Genomic DNA, 7,919 nt, shown 5'->3' with positions numbered 1-7,919 from the left:
CAGTAAAAATCTTTCCTTTATCTAAATCATCAAGGGAGAAAGGGAAAACCGATTAGTCAGAAATTTGCATCATCCTCTACAAAATTCAATAAAAACCCCAAAACCGAAGTCTTGATATCATCATTCGTTCCTTTATCTTTGGTTTCAAAAACGCCCTTCATAATTCTCGTGTAAAGCCTTTCAAGTTGTGGAATGCTGTAATTTTCACTAAGCTGGACAAAAAGCTGCTTGAGAAAAACTGCTTGACAGACTCCTCTTGTCCTGAAAATTCACCATCTAGCATTACGAAATCATCAAGACTGCTGCTATCAGCAAGGCTATTTGTACCAGTTCCCTGCACATTTGCATCAATTGACATTGGTTCCAGCCTTTCAGAATTTACGTCATTTGCCTGATGCTCCTGGGAAGACTTTGATGGTACAGAATCTTCTGGTGACTTGTCTTCTGCTATAAAACACAATTGAGAAAAAAAAAACTTCAAAATCAGCATTTGAACAGGAAGTTTACAGGAAGAATGAAAAAAGTGAACAAGAAATTAATCATTGGAAATCAAGTAACACCAATATCATTTTGTTTATAAGCATAATCAATCATATAAAAACAAGTGCATGACAAGCAACAACTTGAAGAAGTATAGAGAGAATCCACAATTCTTAAAGATGCCTCTCTATGTCAACACTATCATGGCTCACCCATGCTTAAGACCAAAAGAACGGTTCTGGTCAAAATATTCACACTTCCATCTTCGTTATTGCTTTTCTTAATTAGTATAACTTCCTAATGTTTCAGAATCACGATAGCAAAACAACAATACTAGTATGTATAAATGACATTTAAAGAAACCATTTGTATTACAACCGTCATACATTTGAGAAATAATTCATACTGCAAAGGCATTTTATACCTGCATGCACAACTTCCGTGATCTTCTTACTCCGCTTCAATACTTCATAACTCTGGTCCATATTAACCTCAGGTTGGACATGGCGAAGTCGAGCACTCGTTCTAGTAGCAGTACCCAGTTGTACAACAAGAGTAGCAGGGAAGGTAGAATACCCTAATTCATCAAGAAGATGAAGTGGGCCACCTTGGCTAGCAATTTTGTCACAGTATGCAACTAGTGCTGGATCCATCTATGAAAGCATCCCATGCACCTGAAAAAAAAAACAAGGAATAAGATCAGGAGCAATTTCCAGACAATAATCATAAAAAACACCAACGTAAACCTTAAGACAAAAGAAAGTCCACACACCGCATCACGAAGCTCACAAGCTCTACTGACAATCCTGGTGCCATTGTAGTCTTCTCCATTGTAAGCCTGAGTTGTGGAAAGAAGGATCAAACTTGGGACATGCTTTAAATATTAAAAGTAATATGAAGCATTTTCAACCAATTTAGCTCAGCCCTACTTGTACTTGGTTACAGAACGATCATCTATACATATATAGGACCCAACCCAAGAAAAATTTAAAAAACTTAAGGCGCAGGATGCATGCCTTTGCATTGGAAACAATAAGATCAATGTCCAGCAGGAATGCAACACATGTAATATAGTGCCCGTTGTCAACATGTTGCAGGATGGTAGCCACGTCCATTGGGTTCTGTATGATTGAGCGATAATTAGGTGCGTCTTCATCTGAGACTGGAAAATGGAAGGCATTAAATCGCTTGTCATACAATATCCTGCAAAAGGGAAACAAAAAATATATTGAGAGGGAAGAGAGAGAGGCTGCATGCATTTAATTAAAGGTGTATGTCAAGAACCAACTCTTCCAAAAGCTTTTATTAGGTGAAAACACATGAATGATTTTATATTATATTTCTAACATGTCCCATCACGCAACAGCCCTTTGAGCTTGAAGATGGACAATACACATATCCACCTATCTTGTGCTAAGAAATTTAACAATATTTATAAGTAAAATGAGACAACAAGGATTGAACCCTAAATCATTTGATCATAGAGGCTCTAATACCATGTCAATAGCCAACTCTCCCAAAAACTTAAGCTATTAGATGAAGACACATAAATGATTTTATATTATATTTCTAACAGTATAGATGTGCCAAGCGAAGCCAACAATTGTAAATTAAGCATAGGTTGACATACCGATTGCAAACATCTCTAAGGCACATTCGCAATCTCCGAAGTGCATGTTGCTCTGCTTCCACCTTTGCTTTTAGCTCAGATACCTTCGGACCACTAGCCAATTTTGGTGCCTTGGGAAGTTCAGGAAGGCATCCTGTATCCTGGGATTTCTTGCTGACTCCCTCCAACAATACTGACATAGCATCTTCTATTAAATGATTGAAAAACAAAGTCCTATCTTTCGTAGATGGCATGCTCACTTGATAACTGTTCAAAAGGGAAATAGAGGGTGAGCATATAACCAGAAACAAGAGCCCAGGCGTGAGGAATACTTTTCAGATTTGAATAAGAATACTAAACTAACATTCTTAGAAATTTTCAGCCTTAGCCTTTGAACTACAGTTATTCAAATACTTGTAAGAATAAGCAACAATAGAAACTTTGGTAAAAAGAAAGGGCACTTAATACTGATAGGAAGCATTAGCATTTGCAATGCTGAGATTTTTACCTCTCGTTCAATTATCCAAAATACATTTAACTAATAGTAGTAGAGATGTATGAAAAGTAATGTGATGTAGACTACTGATCTATCCTTCAATAAATTATGATTTTGAGAAAAATTACAAAGGGTAACTTTGACAATGAAAAACAGTCGCTCTACATAAGCAAACTTAAGACTTTTTCTGTTAAGGAAAAAAATCTTCGTGTTGAACTCCACTACTAATTTCCAACATACAAAAAACCCCAAATCTAGAAAAAAAATAATTGCATAAAGCCAGAGTGCTGGTATAAAGAAAAATAAACATTAGCTTGGAACTTGTATCAAATATTTGCTGTAAATTAGATCAAACGTACACTGAGCGATGAGGGAAAACTGAAGGAGGGACTTCCTCTACTTCAGCAAGTGCAACTGAGGATGTCCCGAGTAGTAAGATAGGTAAGTCAGATGGCAATTCTTCTAGCAAAGTCAGGACAACAACTCTGAGTTGTTCATGATCCTGCAAGATTATTAATCCAATCAAACTCAGGTTGCATTAAAGCAGCAATACAATAACAGGAAACCAGTATGAATGAGATATAAATTTCAGACATACAAATCAGTTTATTTAGCATACAAGTGCAGATAATTAATATATGTACTCACAGTTTTCCACCAAACATCAAACTGGGGTAAATAGAGAATTGATGGAGTTGTTTTTCTAGCTTCACCAAATATATGTACCAATGCTTCTTCCGGTGTCTTTGCACTCGGACTTGACAGAAGAGATGGAAGTCCTAATGAATGTACAAGATATTTTTCCAGTTTATGTAAAACCGCAGGGCCAAGATGATCCTGTTAAATTAGAGCAGTAAGTATATTCAGTATTCAGTTATTGAAATGAATTTTTTTCGATAAAGTTAAAAGGTTCCATGATAATTACCAGCCCTGTACCTTCACCACCACAATGTAGAAGTGATATGCGCTTAGCCTATAAGGAAATCTGAGCCAAAAAAGAGAAAGAATGTTGATGAAATCTTGAGAAAAAGAGCAAGAATCACTGTTAATTTGTCAAAATCTTAATCAAGGATTAAATACTGATTTTATGCTAATTTTGTAGGAAAAAGCAAACAAACGAGGCAATTTTGGAAAAGGAAAAGATTTAAAAATAAAGTGTGGATATTCAGCAATTAGATCTCTTTCCAAATTAGAGATAAGATTACAAAGAGATGCGAAAAAGATATGATCAAGATCGCGACAGATTCCATAAAGATTTGATGAAGATTTATTCAGAAAAGATATGGAATTAAAGCGGAAACAAATCTAGATGATTTGTGAGAAGATTGAATCAAGATACAATAAAGATTTGAAATTCTAATTTATCAATCAAATCTCCAAGATTTTTACATGAAAAAGGAAACAAAGTTTAAATCAAATACAAATCTTGGATGGACTCAAAGGAAGATTAGATGATGGGCCCAATTCCTGTGGCTATAAATAAGGAGCTTGGGAGCACAACCAGGGAACCAAATTCACAACTCAGAGCAAGCAGTAGAGGACTGAAGATCAAGAATTCTTCTCCATTCTTTCTAGTAATTATAGTTTTTATGCTTTCTTTTGAATATTTGTTTATGTCGGATATGACTATGTCTGGCTAAGTTCTTTTATTGTAGTTAGGGTCACAAAACCCTATGTGAACCCTTGTTATGACGGATTGATTTAAATTATTTTACTCGTTTATATAAATTTCTTTATCTTATCTTGTGCGTATTTGATATTTTCTTTATTAAACCTGATCAATTTGATAGTTGAAAATAGTTTGAGGGTTAGAACCTTAAATAGGGATATTGGGGTTTCTGATCTTGAAAGGAGATAAGATAACTATTGGTATGCATACTAGGGATAGATGTATATTTAATTGCAGATGTTGGAATTATTGTGTTCATTGCTTAATTCTCATGAGGGGTTACTAAGGGATTAGGATTCTAAGTGAGGTTAAAGGGTTAAGTTACCAAGGGATTGGGATTTAATTATTAATATATTAAGATCATAATTATCTGAGAAATTATATAAATAAGTATTTTGTATCAATCCAAAATAATAAGTGGGGATCATAGGGAGAGTGTTCCCTAACTGCAATTCTTTCTCATATTTTCAAAACCAACTCCATTATTATTCTTCTTTTCATTCTTGAAAATACAAAAACTCAAAAATAAGTCTTTACTTTTATGGTTACTAAGATTCAATTTAATTTTCCCAACAAGAGATCAAGTTTTTCAACTTAAAGTGACTGATTATTTTAGTACTTGGTTTTCAATCCCTGAGGAGACGATCTTTCTTACTACTTTACTACTTATGCGAAACGGTATACTTGCCGGATAGCATCAAGTTTTTGGCGCCGTTGCCGGGGATTGAAAATTTCAATATTATAAATAATCTTTGATCTTTGAGATTGAATTTTATTTTATTTTATTTTATTATTCTTGTTTGCATTTTACAGGTGCTATTAACAAATTTTTCTGAGTTTTATGCGAGGTAGACTTCCATCTAAAGACTTTTTGCTTGATCCTGAAATTTCAAGGACTGAGAGGAAACTGAGGAAGGCGGCTAGGCAAATAATTTGGGAAAATTTGAAAAGCGTACCTGCACAACCAAAACAAGGGATGGAAGGAAACAACAACGCTGATGGTGGCAGAGGCCACAATGCAATTAATCCACCCCCAAGATTGTTGGAAAGTATTCTGACACCAGTGTTCAATAGGCCAAACTCAAGCATAGTCAGGCCGACGGTTGAGGCAAACAATTTTGAGTTGAAACCATCATTGATTTCTTTGGTGGCAAGAGCTCAATATTCTGGTGCTGACGAGGAAGACCCTCATGAGTTCATAGATCGATTTCTGATGATCTGTGACACTACAAAGCACAATGGAGTGTCTGCTGATGCTATCAGGCTCCGACTGTTCCCTTTTGCTGTTAAGGGAAGTGCTCTCAAATGGATAGAAAGGCAACCAGCAAATAGTATCTCAACATGGGAAGATTTGTCAAACAAATTCTTTGCCCATTTCTTTTCTATGGAGAAATATAATCAGCTGGTGAATGCAATCACGAATTTCCGTCAATTTGAAGGAGAATCATTGTGTGCAACTTGGAATAGATTCCAAGAACTTATCCGGAAGTGTCCACAATGGGAAGGAGACAATGACAGAAAGGTAGCAATTTTCTTTAATGGCATTTCTCCTGAAACAAGGTTGGTGATTAATGGTGCAGCTGGAGGTTCTATTCGGCAGAGTACCTCAGAGCAAGCCCTCAATCTGATAAAGAAGTTGGCAAGAGATGAAAATGAGAGTGTTCCAGCCTCAGTAAAAAGAGGAGTGATAAAACAAGAAAACAATGACACTTTGCTCGCTGAACTGTTATCCAAAAAGATTGATAGTAAGTTTGACAGTTTGGAGCAGCGATTTCAAAAATTCCAAGTGTCTCATGTTCAATCAACTCCTCAGGAAGCTCACGAATCCAACAAATGCTCTAATTCGTTATCAGATGATTCACCTCAACAAGTACAGGTGAATGGAATATGGTATGACCAGCGCCCTCAGCCGTCAAACTTTCCAAGGAACAATAACTATGGTGCTGGAGGTGGTGGTGGAAATTTTCAACGAAGAACTCAAGGAGCTGGCATGGATTACAAATCTAATAACTACCAGCAGCCTCCACAAATTCAAGCAAAGGAACCCTCTGAATTGGAAAAGCTAGTGGCACAGATGGCTCAACATTCAAATGCTTTCATGGAGGAGCAAAGAGCCAACAACAAAAATACAAGTGCTTCCATAAAGAACCTGGAGAATCAGATAGGTCAACTTGCAAAGCAGGTTTCGGAAAGAATTCCAGGTACTTTTCCTAGTAATACAGTTATCAATCCAAAGGAAGACTGCATGGCTATTACCACTAGAAGTGGCAAAGTTGTAGCACCGCTTGCAAATCCAATTCTTGATCGTGCGGAAGACAAGGAACAAGAGGAGAAGCAGAAAGGAGCAGTTGAACCAGAGGCTGAAGTAATTGTGAAAGAAAAAGAGAAAGAAGCCGTCATTGAAAAGGAAAAACCATCTTTCTTTGATAAGAATTGCCCATTGACCCATGAATATATAATGGCTCAAGCACCTTACCCAGAGAGGTTCAAGAAAGAGGTTTCTAACAAGCATTATGACAGGTTCTTAGACATCTTCAAGAAGATGCACATCAATATTCCTTTTGCAGAAGCCTTAGCAAATATGCCTGGATATGCAAAATTCATGAAGGATCTGTTGAAGAAGAATAAACTGCAAGAATGCCAAACCGTTGAACTTACTGCAAAAAGTAGTGCATTCATTCAGCAGAAGATTCCAGCTAAGCTTCGTGATCCAGGTAGTTTTAATATTCCCATTACTATTGATGATATTGCCATTGGCAGAGCTATTTGTGATCTTGGGGCTAGTATCAACTTGATGCCTCTTTCTATTTATAAGTCACTGGGAATTGAAGAATTGAAACCCACAGAAGTTTCTCTTCAACTTGCTGATAGATCTATGAGGAAACCTAAAGGGATTATTGAAGATGTTCTTGTGAAGGTGGACAAGTTCATCTTTCCTGCTGATTTTGTAGTGTTGGACATGGAAGGAGGAGCTGAGATGCCTCTTTTGCTGGGTAGACCTTTCTTGGCCACTGCTCGGGCACTGATTGATGTTGAAAACGGGAAGCTTAAGCTAAGGATGAATGATGAGACCGTTACCATCAACGTCTTTGATTCTCTAAAACAGTCGTCTCACAAAGACGATTGTTTTAGTCTTGAAGTCTTTAAGGAAAAACAAAGTGTAGCGGATGATGCCCAGAAAGATGGTGCCATGAAGGTGACTTTGAAGGAGCTTCCTCAACCTCAAAAGAATGTCTTCTTGAGTAATGAGGAAGCGGTGATTGAAGCACTGAAGGAAGAGGAAACTGAATTGAAAAATAAAGATCCCTCTTCCCATACCAACAAAATCCCCAATGAGGATGATGACAAACATGAGAGAAAACCCAAAAGGAGGCGTCATCCTATACAGAAAAAGGTATTAAGAAAGGAGGTGGTCAAATTTTTTGATACGAGTTGGAAGAGACACCAGAAGCTGAAGTTTGACAAGAGACACCGAGATTCTATATCTCAGAAAAATCAAAATTTCAAAGAGTTCTTAACATGGCTACATGGTTTGGAACAAATCTGGGAATGGTGGTCTTCTACACCTAGGCATCCAGTACCACCAGACCTTCCATTTGCTGAGTCATCCCACGCTGCTGAGGGGGATGACATGGAGGGTTGATTATATCTCCTTGCTGACGGAG

The 7,919-nt window shown here is 37.0% G+C and overlaps 1 pseudogene; it reads right to left on the bottom strand.

The window, feature by feature from the left end:
• On the bottom strand, nucleotides 1–5,114 carry LOC133318381 (ATPase family AAA domain-containing protein At1g05910-like; annotated as a pseudogene).
• Between the last annotated feature and the right edge of the window lie 2,805 nt (nucleotides 5,115–7,919).

The sequence above is a fragment of the Gastrolobium bilobum genome, unplaced genomic scaffold (genome assembly GCF_033153095.1).
Source record: "Gastrolobium bilobum isolate Gb01-03AN ecotype WA unplaced genomic scaffold, APGP_CSIRO_Gbil_v1 utg53169, whole genome shotgun sequence".
NCBI lineage: Eukaryota > Viridiplantae > Streptophyta > Magnoliopsida > Fabales > Fabaceae > Gastrolobium > Gastrolobium bilobum.
Note: the sequence above shows the minus strand (reverse complement) of the source record. Positions and strands in the feature narration are given on the sequence as shown.